Source organism: Rhinatrema bivittatum, chromosome 4 (genome assembly GCF_901001135.1).
Source record: "Rhinatrema bivittatum chromosome 4, aRhiBiv1.1, whole genome shotgun sequence".
Classification (NCBI taxonomy): domain Eukaryota; kingdom Metazoa; phylum Chordata; class Amphibia; order Gymnophiona; family Rhinatrematidae; genus Rhinatrema; species Rhinatrema bivittatum.
The window spans coordinates 204522516-204535626 of NC_042618.1; the positions used below are offsets into that span (position 1 = coordinate 204522516).

The 13111-nt window shown below is 46.8% G+C and overlaps 1 protein-coding gene and 1 long non-coding RNA gene across 6 annotated transcripts in view; one reads left to right on the plus strand and one right to left on the minus strand.

Annotated features, from left to right (window-relative positions):
• Positions 1-2915, minus strand: part of LOC115090456 — a 53584-nt gene extending 50669 nt beyond the window's left edge. The window contains exon 1 of the long non-coding RNA XR_003856401.1: positions 2609-2915. This is a non-coding gene — a long non-coding RNA (uncharacterized LOC115090456). The remainder of the gene's footprint in view (positions 1-2608) is intronic.
• The window catches only part of LOC115090455 (hyaluronidase-2-like), a 79856-nt gene that overhangs the window by 32198 nt on the left and 34547 nt on the right, over positions 1-13111 (plus strand). Inside the window, exon 1 of one of the 5 annotated variants that reach the window (XM_029599576.1) lies at positions 3842-4130. The exons of 2 other annotated variants lie outside the window; for them this stretch is intronic. The gene's annotated coding sequence lies outside the window, so the exon portion shown is untranslated. Of the gene's footprint in view, positions 1-3841; positions 4131-7172; positions 7325-13111 lie in introns of those variants that run through there. 2 more of the 5 variants (XM_029599571.1, XM_029599574.1) reach the window with 2 other exon arrangements.

A 13111-nucleotide genomic window follows, 5' to 3' on the forward strand; every position in this document is an offset into this window, starting at 1 on the left:
GGTTATTTCCTTCTCCCCCATGGCCGTTTCCTGGGCCTTCTTCTTCTCTTCTGTCTCCCCCCCCCCCCAAACATGACCCATCTTGGGGTCCTTTTCCTCTAAGTGTCTTTTCTGTAGGGTTTTCTGGTTGACACAACAGCAGTGCATGTAAAATCCGTTATTATAAACACATGATTTTTTATTCGTGTATGAGGTGGACGTGACTGGAGGAGGGGTATACTAAGTTATAAGGTTATAATATCCTAATACCCTCACTGACCCTGGCCCTATATGCTGACTTTCCCTTCTGTTGCTATTGAGGGCAATCAGCTGTTTCAGGGAAGTGAGCCTTCCTATCTACTTGAACAGAATTTATGCCACTATTGTCATGCACAGTTTTAATTTCATTTTTCATCTCCTTTTCTGTCTGAAGCCCCAGACAACCCATGCCTGTCCCCTGCACAGCTTATAATCCTTCTTTGCCTCCTCCTCCTCATCCTTGAGTCCCTTCACGGACTCCTCATCCACTGTCAAAATAACTTCAAGCTTCTCCTTATCTCTTCCCAGGCTCTACACTCCTCTGCCTCTCTACATTTCAGCTCTCTCTGCCTCATTATTGCCTCTTATTGTTTCATCTTACTCTCCCATGTGGCATTCATTCCCCCTTTTAATACCCCACTTCCATTTTACACCTTCCAGCCTCACTGGAAGAAAGAGACATTATGCACTGACTTTATGAAGGCAGCAGACAGGGCCAGTGCTAGCTTTTTTGCTGCCCTGTGTGAACAATTACTGTGCTGCCCCCCCTTCAGTGATACAAACTTAGCTGGTGATACAAACTGACTGCTGCAAGGCTATTAGGTGCCCTAGGTGAACCTATAGCCTTGCACAACGCCTCCCACCCCATTCCACACACACAGTTAAGAGTTATGCATTTATATTTTACACGAAAAATATCAAAGTGCAGTATTCTGAGGTAAAAATATCACTTACATTATATTTATATGCACTGCCGTGATGCAAACAAGAAATCCCTGCAAAAAAAGATACTTGTAAGCCTATTGTGATGTGTGTTGGGTGTGGGCTTGACCCTCCGAAAGCCCTAAAACACTAATACACTTCCTATTAAGAGAATGCCTCACTTCAGTCACACATGCAGAACATAAACAGTTCCTCACCATATATAGAATAGAGCAACCATAAAGTAGAAATACAAATGTGCAGACAAAAACTGAACTGGAAACCGCAAGAAGCCAGACACACTATGCAGTGCAACAATGAAAAAAAAAAACCAGAACCATCTCCATTCCTCAAACATGAAACAACAAAATCAAGAAATAAAATAAATTCATAATCATAATACTAAAAACATACTAATAATATTTCAAAAAAAGCTAATGAATAAAAGATCAAATAATTAAAATCTTATACACAAGTTTTTAAAATGTCCCAAACACCAATAAAATATTTCAAAACAGTAGACACAGCAAATAACACCTGAAAAATAAAAGTGAAAAGGATTTTAAAAATTCACGTGCTCCATACCTGGGAACTTTGATTTCCAGTCACCCTGAGATTATCATGGCTTAGTGGAAGAGGGATGCACATTGCACAAATTTTCTTCTCTCTTTCTTATACACATATGCTTCCTCTCAGACAAACCCACAGGCATCTTCAGCTTTTCCTTGGTTGGGATCTACCAGCAGCGTCAGGCCATTTCAGCTGCTGGCAGGTTGGAATCCACCTGCAGCACACATTCTCTCTCTCTCTCTCTGAAGGCAGACCCCCCCCCCCCCCTCTCTTTCTTTTGCCAGGAACCTCTCTTATTCCTCTGCTGCCACTGGTACTGCTGTCGCATGGCTATCGGGGAGGCGCCAATTGCTGCTACTGGCACTGAAGCCCATTCTGCTGCCTCCTCTGTGCAGACCCCAAGGTATTACAAATTTGCGGGGCTTCCAATTCCTCCATGCTGATCTCATACACCGTGAGATCAGCATAGAGAAGGTGCTACTCTGGCACATTTATTTATTTTTTTATTTTTTTTTAATTCTTATATACCGACATTCTTGTATAATTTACAAATCATATCGGTTTACAATACAACAGAACAATCGCGGCTAAGGCGTTACATTAAAACATAGCGTCTAATAGAATATAATACAACAGAACAATCGCAGCTAAGGCGTTACATTAAAAAAAAAATTACATTAAAAAAGATAACATATGCCAATCGCTAAAAATTCAAAAAAGATTTTTTTTTCACCTTTGCTGTCTGATCTTAGTTTTCTAATTGGTTGGTCACAGTCACAGGCTTTTTTTTTCCCACCTTCCCTTTCTTGGACTTTTGCCAATTCCTTTTACAGGGTCTCTTTTTGTTTTTATTTCTTCTCTATCCACCTGTCCTCTTCTCTTCTTCCCTCAAACACACACTCACGCTCTCATGCTGTCTCTCTCTCACACACACAGGTTCTCTCACATGCTGTTTCACTCACATGCTATCTCACACACACACACACAGGCTCTCACATGCCATCTCTCCCATCATACAGGCTCTCACTCCCACACACAATCTCTCTACTCACTCTCATACACACACACACATTCTACAGGGACTCAGCTTCTCTCTTACCTCTGAGCCCCCTCTTTGTGGGTCGCTGGGCTCCGTGGTGACCCTGATCTTCTTGGGCTACTGTGAGTTGGAATCCGTGGCGGCCCTGATCTTCTCGGGCCGCTGCGAGTTGGGATCCTTGGCGGCCTTGCTACACGTGGTCGATGCTCCTCCTCCTTCCTGCCCATGCGGCTCCAGCAACGTTTTTCTGCCAGGGCCATGCAGGCAGGAAGGAGGAGGGGCACCTGGACATGACTTTTTCTACTGGCTGTGGTGGGATAAGCTCCAGCATGGCCCTGCCGATCTTCCAGCTGCGTGCAGCCGGCACACAGTAACATGCCCCCCCCCCCCCCCCCTTAGTACGAAACTGCTTCCTGATTTTTTCTGCTGCCGGTGGCCTCTCCCTGCTCCTGATGCCGCCCTACTGGGTGTGCCACCCTGTGCAATTGCACGGTTTGCACACCTGGTGGCACCGGGCCTGGTAGCAGAGTATTGGAAAGCCAATCACAAATGTGCCATGTTAGTTCGCTGAAACAGTATCATTTATGAGTTGTTTATCTTTATAGCTGGTGCCATAAAACCCACCACCACCTCCTCTGTGAAATTCTAAAACCCATTCCTGCAACTACCCTATTCTCATATCTCTTCTTTGCCACTTAGATGGTAACTAAACTCATGTTTGGTGGTTTTGATTTGATGATTGCAATTTGGATTATAATTCGGCTTCTAATTCGCTTTGAGACTAATTTAGGAAAAAGCAGAATATCTAATGTTTAACAAATAAATAACTCTGAGAAAAAGATCATTAATACTGAACCTCCCTGACCTGGGTTAATCTTTCAATGTACTGTGCTCACTTGGTATAGTACTATGTACACTATCAGGACCCTATTAAAATAAATCAGTTTCGAGATCTGCTTTCCTCCCTAAATCCCCTCTCCTATCAGTCCTTAAGGAGGTAGGACTACAGTACATATGCGCCGAGATCCTTCCTTTGGCGATCAGTTTTGCAACGTTTGCATTCTTTAGCTCAGGGAGTTTGAACTTGCTCGTTACTGGCAACATTACTCAGCCCCGTACGGTGGGCGAGGGAAAAGGGAGCGGACCCTTTAAACTGCAGACCTGCTCTGAGCGGAGGAGCGACTTGGAATGTACCATCTGATCTCAGTCGGCGAGAAGGGGGGGGTGTGAGTTCCCAGAGCATTCGCAGCTCCAAGTCCTCACTGTTTGGAAAACAGACCTCGGGGCCTCGCCTTTCTTCTGGCTTATACTGAGTGAACCCACATCAGGAGCTCGGATCTTGCACCGAAGATCACTGTGGGACTAGTTTCGCGAGTCAGGGACAGATCTCCCTCCCCTGCAGGTTGCGCGGGATGTGGCGGGACCCACATACCCATCCTCCGAGCTTTTAAAGGAAAAGCTGGCGCTTGCAGAAAGGGGGTGGGTGCCGAGGGCTCTCGTGCCCTTTAAGGAGCTGTCTGTCCCGGTCTGCTCGCGGCGGGCACTGAGGGGGATGGAGCTTAACGCCAAGGTCCCTCGCTAGGTGAGTGTGGAGGTTGTAGATTTCTCCTCTCCCCGCAGTTAACAAATGCGATCTAGGAAAGCTGAGTTCTGAAGGGCATGGGCTTATTGTTCGCACTAACAGCAGCGGCGGTGCAGGGCTCGGAGAGCTGAATCTCAACTCTGGGGAAAAAGTTCTGGATCTCTTTGTAGTGTAACAGTTTGAAGCTTCTCCTGCAGGAGCCTCTGTTGCTTGCTGGGGTTTTTTTTTTTTTGTTTTGTTTTTTTGTTCTGAAGTTTTTCCTGCTGAACCGATGAGCGATGACCCGCAGATTTCACCGAAGTATCTGCACGTCTTTTCATTCTGCCCCCCACCATTAGTTAGCTGGCTGCTTTTTTCTTCCTCTTTAGTCATGTTAGCTCCTCTTCGGAGATCGTGCGTGCATCGGGGGGGGGGGGGAAATCTGCTTTGTCCTTCTTTAGAATCCCTCCCCTTATGCTGAATTTGTTATTTTGGACTGGCATTTTTAAACTCAGCCTGGTCCTTCTTTTTTACATTTGCCAGCGTTAACTGACTTTCTTCTGGGAGCTGAGTTTATTGTACAGGATTTCGGTGCTGCCCTTTGCTGAATACTTTTACCGATCTTAAAAAGAAAAAAAAAACACACACAAACATAAGTTACTACACCCAGTTACTAAAATACATTTCCCAACGTGCCTGGCAGTGCTTTGCCCAAGTGTATCACAAGTTCCTCTCTTACTTCCAGTTGCGAGCACCTTTCTCCTCAACAAAGGGAGGGAGATGGGTGAGAGTGAAGCCCTCCCTTGCCTGCCTTACTGTAATGGTCATTAGCAATTCCCTTTATCTGCCTGTCTGCTGACATCGACGTTTTTTTTTTCGCCTAGCTCCAGTGGCCCCCTTCTGAGTGTTGCTGGTACCCCACGCGGCTGCTTCTGCTGCTATGGCATTGCTCTACTCCTAGCTTGTGGTGAGCAAGAGCTTGCTAAAGTTTGAAAGAAAAAAAACCGGCACTTATTTAGGTTTCCCTCTCATAAGCAGAAGGCTCCGTTAAGCACTGTTTTTTTGGCATTCACGTAGAGGTGCAGAAGAATGGGTGATCTGTGTGAGTGCTCGGCTGAGGGGAAGATGGCTGGTGCCCTGGTCTCACTTTTTGAGAGCTGCAGGCGAAGCTGCAAGAATCTTTCCTGAGCTCTGTGATCACCTTGGCCACCTGCTGATGAACGCTAATGGCCAGGACACGTTTTATGGTGGCTGCTGGCCACTGGATTTGTGCCAGAGGGGGCTGGATGGAATATCTGCCCAGATCGTCGCTCACTAACCAAGGCTAGGATGCTCCTGTGGGATGGTTTATTTCACGAGACACTCCATGGAAGGAAAAGGGACCCTTGTAGTTTAGAGGTGAATTTTCAAAGCACTTAGGCATGTCAAATTAGCCGTTTTATAAACAATCGAAAGTACACGATTTCACACGCGCATATACACACGGGAAAAAAAAGGAGCATTCTGGGGCAAGGCCAACAGTTACACGCATACATTGCTATTTTATAAGAAACTTAATTGCATAGGTTTGGCAACTTATGTAACTTTGCACCTGCTGGTTATTTGGTGTAATTGATAGACTTGTTTATTATTGTGCACTATTGGCTGGGTGGGACGTCTGGGTGAGCTGGGGGGAGTTGAGGCTGAAGAATCAGGAGAGTCTGGATGACCTGGAGAAGGGGTGGGTGAATTGGTGGAATAATGGGAAAACTACTTAATTTCAATTATGCGCGCATGTTTTAAAATATGCTGACTTGCGTGCGCAAATCGGGTTTTATGCGAGTAAGTTCTACTTTATTTCTGAGCGTAAAATTTACACGTGTACATTTTTTAAATTGATAGGAAAAGTACACATCTTCAATACATTGCAATACCCACTTTCAGTGCATTGCATGTGTTTGCACATAAGCATGTATATGTGCGTATCTTGCTGGGTAAATAAATATGCACATTTTTATAATACATGTGTATCTGATATGAGCGGCTTTTTAAATACTATCGTAGATTTCTGTATGACCATATGTATGGGTCTGGTGCCTCATGGAATTGTTTGAAAGTTATCCTCTTAGTGCATAATTTGCTCAGAGTTTTAAGCAGTTTTGTCTCTTTGTGTATCAGATTTATTCTGGTATGACTGCTGCCCTCAAAATGATTATTAACTGTGTGCTTTTTCAATGACCTAGTGGAAATTTAAGCAATAAAACTTTATTACTGTGACTGCAGTCTATAGGGTCAGCTTTATTAGTTTGGCAACCAGTGTAAAATTGTCATGCCAATAACATTTTCTGAACTGACTCCTGTGCTGCTTTTCCTGGTTGGGGCAATTTTCCAACTGCACTGGGACAAAGCCAATGCATACTCATGTACCTATGGGATTTCCACCAATTTCCAGAGGGAAAGCACCTGTTTTTTTTTTCCCCTGTGGGTAGAAGTTTCCTGGAAAAGTAGACATGTAGATTTAAGAATATAAATCTATTCATGTGTTTCCCCCTCCCCTCAATGTGGCTAAAAGTCCATTAATGGTGGACCATCACGTGGACTTCTATCCTCTTTGAGGGTGAGTCAGACAGCTAATCTATGCAGGTAAAATGCTTTATTCTTTTGAAAACTGCTGTGCTGGTGTCTGAGCTGGTGTTCCATGGGCTGCTGTTGCCTTGCTCTGATCTGACCCCCTCACCCCACAGTGTTGGAATTAGCACTGCCCTGTGTGTATGATGACATTTCACTTAAAAGTAGCAGCTCCAGGCTATTTGCACAATGTAAGTGTCGTAGAACACTTCATGATGGTGTATGCATGGAGATACATCTCATAGGGTGTGCCAAACCAGTGTTTCTCAACCCCCCTCCTGGAGGCACACCTATTCAGTCAGGTTTTCGGGAATAACACAATGAATATGCATGAGATGGATTTGCATATCCTGGGTCTTCAATTTATGCAAATCTATCTTGTGTGTATTTAATTGTGGAAATCCCGAAAGCCTGACTGATTAGGTGTGCCTCCAGGAGAGCGGGCTGGGAAACACTGGGTTAGACCTTGGAGCAGCACAGTCCTAGAGAAAATCTGGATTCTTCACAGGTTGCTTCCTTTTAAAAGCCAGTTGTAAGAATGAGCAATAGACATTGCCTCAAGGCTCCCTTCTGACGTGGTGACGCTTGTAGGCCGGAGACCCTGTGAGGTAAGTCCTGACATGAGGTGCAGCAGCTGAGAGCCTCCTGCCATAAACTGTACCGAGAGGTAGATGTTAACTGCGCTTCCCAATGCCTTTTCTTGACTCTTACACCGTCTCTTCCTCTTCTTTTTGGTTCTCCCTTCAAATGATTTTTTTTGTCACCTTTTTGGGAGTAAAAGGTGTGTCTAAATGTTAAGCCTCCTTCTCTGATGTCTCTTGTGCTTCTTATGGTTTGCTTTCTCCCTAGTTTTCATTCTGTATCAATACATTGACACAGAAACTGATAAAATATCATACTATCATATTAGTCTCTCTCATAAAGAGAAGATTTGGAATAAAAATAACCAGTTACAGTTACTTTTTAGGGGGTAGCTGTGTTAGTCTCTAGCAACAAAAACAACAGCAAGGCTGGTGGCACCTTACAGGCTAAGTAGGAAGCAAATTTCAGAAAGCACTCGCCGCTTCACTCAAGTTGACCTGAATTGGGCCTTGCTATTCCTGCATCTAGCATTGGAAATCAGTGCTACGGGCCTAACTTGCTTCTCCGAACCTAACTCTGCATCTGGCCCCATCCACTTCTTGGCTCCCTAAATTGGGTGCTCAGTCCGGCACGATTACTCCGAAGGAAGAGATAAACTTGATGATGGTAAAATGGTTGGGACGTGAATCGGTCAAATGCGTGTGAGGCTTAAAAAAATGTCTACCCACGTGATCCTTTTAACATCACTAAAAGAGGTATGTGAGAGACTTGGGCGATATTATGGGGACCCAGTTGCCACAGAGAATGCGTTATTTGAGAAAATGGGAAAACTTTCCAGAAATATCCAGTAGAGATAACCGAAAGTTGCAAGAATATTTCAAACTGGCCAGTTTTAGCCACCTCCCAGGGGCAGCCAAACTCTTTGAAAACTGTGCGTGTACCTCTTTTAGGTTGTTTTCTCCTGCTTGAGAATGGGATATAAGCACTTTGCTTCGCTGCTGTTTTTTTTTTTTTTATCCTAGCTGTACATTTTATAAATGGCAGCAATACAAATATTCTGGGAATTGTGCATTAGAGCAGCAACCAGAAACTACAGACTTTTCAGAGATCCAAGACCTCTCTTTAAAAAGCTTAAAATCCAATGTGAAATTGCATCTACACCTGGCGGGGTGTTACCAGCAGTTTTAGAAAAAAGCAAATGGGAGAAATTTAAAATGTTAAGTTTTTTATGTAAAAGCAATAATAGATTGATTTATCTAAAAAAAAAGACAAAAGTAATCCATTGCATTGGTTGCTCAAACAATTAATTAAATAACTTGTTTCTTCATAAAGTTTAGCTCGCAGCTATTCTGCTGAATACAGGCACATCCGAGCGCTGTGTGGTTTAAAAAAAAAAGCTTCTTCATGCTGGTTTAAAAGTCTTTTGTGTCTTTCAGTGGCCTCTCTGGGAGATGCTGTCCCCTCTTTGTCGGACTGTGGGGGGAGGGGAAGCTGTAGAGAGTGAGATTTTCTGGCTCAGTAACCCTTGGAGCTCTACCTAATCCCCCCCTCGGCCACTGGCACAGATTTCCCACACAGATGGCCTCGTGGTCAGGTTAATGGGGCCTGTGCTTTCTCTGGAGACCCCAGCACTGATGGCCAGTTTGAACTGAGCCATGAGTCCCATCTGTTCTGTCTCTGTAACCACCCTCCCTCCCCTTTCCTCACCTGCTGAGGAGGGAGATTTGTATCTTTCAGCCAGAAAGAAAGCTTCATTTCCTCCTAATCATGGCGGCATTCCGGATGTAACGAAAGGTGGTGCCCCTGCAGCTAACGAGTGATGTAGGGAGATGGGACTGGGCTGCTGAAAAACATCCCTGCCCCTGATTTGGGGTGGAGGAGCAGAGGGGAACCAGTGGGGAGAAGGCAGGAGCATAAGAAGTGCCCCGCTCGGTCAGACCAAGGGTCCAGTATCCTGTCTCTGACGGTGGCCAATCCAGATCACCAGGAAGTACCCAACAATTCCCCCAAAATAGATCCATTCCTTGTTGCTCACTCCCAGAGCTAAGCGCTGGCTTTCCCAAGTCGGCCTGGTTAATAATTGCTTAGGGACTTTTCCTTCAGGAGCTCGTCCAAGCCGTCCTAAAACCTGGTATGCCAGATGCCTTGACCACATCCTCTGACAACAGGTAAACAATCTGCTTGTGATTTAAGTAGAGAAAAAATCAAAATAAACTTTTCCTACCAAACTCTGATTTAGGCTGAAATTCACCTGGTAAGAGTTTAACCTCGGTTCATCACTAGTCCCTAACTGACCCACCAGTTGTCAGTTACTACACCCAGAATTTAAAAAATGGTCAAGAATTTAATTCCCCAAGTCACTTAAGCAGATATTTTTTTAAAATGAAAATAACGTAACCTCTGTTTTCTTTCTCCATAGCACATTGCCTTCACGTTATACTTTTTTTACTTTCTCACTTTCCTCTCTCCAGCTCTCTGACATTTGTGCTTGTCCGTGTAATTTCTCTCCTCAGCCTTTCCATCCAGCACCACTTTTTCACTTCTTTCCCTCCTCTGCATCTCCCCCCCATCTTTTATCCCAGGCCTTCGTCCTCCCGCCTTGTGCCACTCCCTAACCTCCTCTCACCACCACTGCTTCCTCCAGCCCTCTGTGTGCCTATCCCGGTCCTATCTCCCCTTTTCCTCACTACCTCCCAGCCTTCTTTCCTTTCACCCCTTCTAGCTGCATGTTCTCCTTTCCTTCCCCTACCGAGCCTTTCAGCTCCCATATTTTACCAGCCTGCTGTTTCCCTTTTCTCTCAAACACCACCGTCTTCCCCACCTAACCCCCATGCCCTGGCAGGAGCAGCAGGGGTGCCGCAGGAGAGGGCAACGGAGGCCGCTTTCTGTCCCCGTGGCCTCCTCCCTCTTGTGGCAGCGACGGTGGCCTGAGAAGAGGCAGTGGCTGCCAGGGAGGGGGCACGGATCACGGCCACTGAGGTGGCACCAGCAGCTGCAGCAGCCACGTCTTCCCTCTGCAAAGAGCAGCACTTGGGGAGTGTCCCTGCCGTTTCCCCTTTCCGTCCCAGGGGCTTTCTCTGTTCACAGCACAGGAAGTTCCAGGGTGGAGGAGAAGGGATTCTGCTGGGGTACACGCAGCGCCGCTCTTGGTTTCCCAGCTGCGCGCTCCTGTCTTGCTTCTGGTGCCAGGAAAACCCATCAGGGAAGGAGGGAGGTCAGAAAGCCCAAGAGACTCTCCCAGGCGAACCAGCAGGAGCGCGAACTTCCTTTGCGCACATTCAGGCCCATTCAGTACGGTGGGTTGCTCAGGCTGAGCGCACCGTTAGCCCCCGTTTGGACACACGCTTTCGACAAGCTATTATTACCCTTTATACAGGAAGGGGTGGTAATAGCGCGTGGAAAACGTGCGGCCAAACCCCCCCTCCCGGAAACTAATAGTGCGCTCAACATGCAGTGATGAGCCTATTGGTTAGTCCCGCTCGATACAGAAACTGCTCTTCTGTACACCCTCCGACTTAATATCATAGCGATATTAAGTCGGAGGCCCCAAAAATAAAGCGAAATAAAAAATCTGCCCGCGGGTTGGTAGTCGGACGCTCAATTTTGCCCGCGTCAGTGTTCCGAACCCATGGCAGTCTCGGGTTCGACAACCGACGCCGGTAAAATTAAGCTTCGGCTGCCAAACCCGCTAACAGCCGCTGCTTCCACCCATAAGGAGGCGCTAGGGACGCGCTAGTTTCCCTAGCGCCTCCTTATTAGCGCGGGCCCTCATTTGCACACTGAACCCGCGCGCCCGGGAGAGTGGCCTGGGCGGGCGTTGGGAGAGCGGGCACTGGCGCTCCCGAGCAGATTACTGAATCGGCCTGATTTGTAGTGTGCTTCATCCCTCCTCTGACTGGAACGCTTTTTTTTTTTGTTTAGTTTTTATGCAGCTGGATCTTCTGCCATTTTGTTGAAATGCCTGCCGAAGTTTCAACAAGTCTGACCGGGGCTGGATCTAACGTTATGGACCCCCCCAGGGGTGAGGGGTTATCCCCAGAAATCAGAGCAGCAGCAGCTGGCGTCCCAGGTTTTTGGGTGACGTCAGGATTTGGTGCTCTGGGCATGTACCGGTGTTGCCTGGCCCCGATGACTGACTGGCTGGCTCGGCAGACGTAAGAACGCTTGGGGGTCGGTGGGTGTTTAACAGCCATACGGTGTTGGAGGGAGAGCCTTCTAACAGGGCAGAGCTCCTAAACGTCCATCCTCTTGTCATTAGGACCCTTCTCATTCGACTTGGTCAGTACAAATGCTGGAACAGAAATCCCGGAATACTTGGGAGTGAGGTGGTGAAAAGCCTGGACTAACTGTGTTCCCTGCTGGTTGGGAGTTAAGTGACAGCATGGGGCACACAGCCATGCATAGCTGGGATTACAGTGGTGCTGGGACATGATAGGGTGTCAGTGATTTATAACAGCAGGGAAGAGCCTTTAATGAGGATGGAGTAGGCCTTGAGGTAATTTATTACCCAGCCTACTCTTGGAACAGGGATGGTGATGTTAGTCACATCTTTGGTACTCCTTATAGTTATTGTATATTTAACACAACCCACATCTTCTCTGGTCTCTGTGAATGGAAACTTCTTATGCCCTAGCCCAGTATTTAGCCATTTAAAACATCTTTTCACGTTCAGCACTGTGTAATGTTGTTTGTTTGTTTTTTTTTTTTTTTTAAATCAATATACTAAGTATCAACCCTGTATCAATGTAGGCATCACCATTAGTTGGCCTAATTGAAAGTCTCTGAGCTGACTTCAGCGAGCAATTGAGTTAAGAGTCACAATTCACATCCTGTGAAAAGGGAGCCCGTGCACACCAACCTGATCTTATTCTTGGGGGGAGGGGGACTTCAGGGATATTGCAGGGGAGCAGATTCAAGGATTTTAACTCTGACAGTAAACGAGGTACTAACTGACACTTGCTAGGTGTAATTGCCACTGGGACGTGGCACAGTACACGAGGCTCCATTTTCTTTTAGATGTGTTTTTATTGTCTGTCCTGTTACATCAGCTTCACATGTGTGCACACCTCCGTGGTAAAAGCACATTTGAAGCCAAGATACAGTTAGTTGCTCATTCACAGGTCAATCCAGTAAAGTGTGGCCGCAGTTACCCCGCTCCTAACCCGCTTTCTACTCACTTTCCGGCCGCGTTAGCCCTTCCTGCGATACACAATCCCCTTTAACCCATTCTTACCGCCTCTTTAAATCCCCGGGTAACCCCTTCCGCACGCGGCATGTATATGAGATGTAAACGAGCGAATTAGCTATTCCCTCCCATACAGTAACGCGCGCCCCGACTATCCCTTTTTTACCCTGCCGTTTTGCCGCGCGTTTAACCTGCTAATTTACCGCCTACCCTTACCCCTGCGTTAGAGGCAGGGGTAAGGGTAGACGGCAAACTTTCCCCCAAAAGGAAACCTCTAAAAACCTAAAATCCCCTCCTCCCGAAGCGACTCGACATTACTTTTTGTTGCTTTTCAGCCCCTTCCCTTCTCTGCCGCCCTCCGGAGGGGGCAGCCAGCGGCGAAAGCGTTTCCCCCCCCCCCCCCCCCCCCCGCGCAGGTCCCGGTTCTCCTGGCTTGGCCCTCATCAAATTGTTAAGTCAGGTGAGAGCCCACTGTTCTGTGCTTTTCAGCTCCTTCCCTTCTCTGCCGCCCTCCGGAGGGGGGAGCCGGCAGCAAAAGCGGCTTGCAGCGTTCTCCCCCCCCCCCCCCCCCCCCCCCGCGCAGGTCCCGGTTCTCCTGGCTCGGCCCTCATCAAATTGTGAAGTCAGG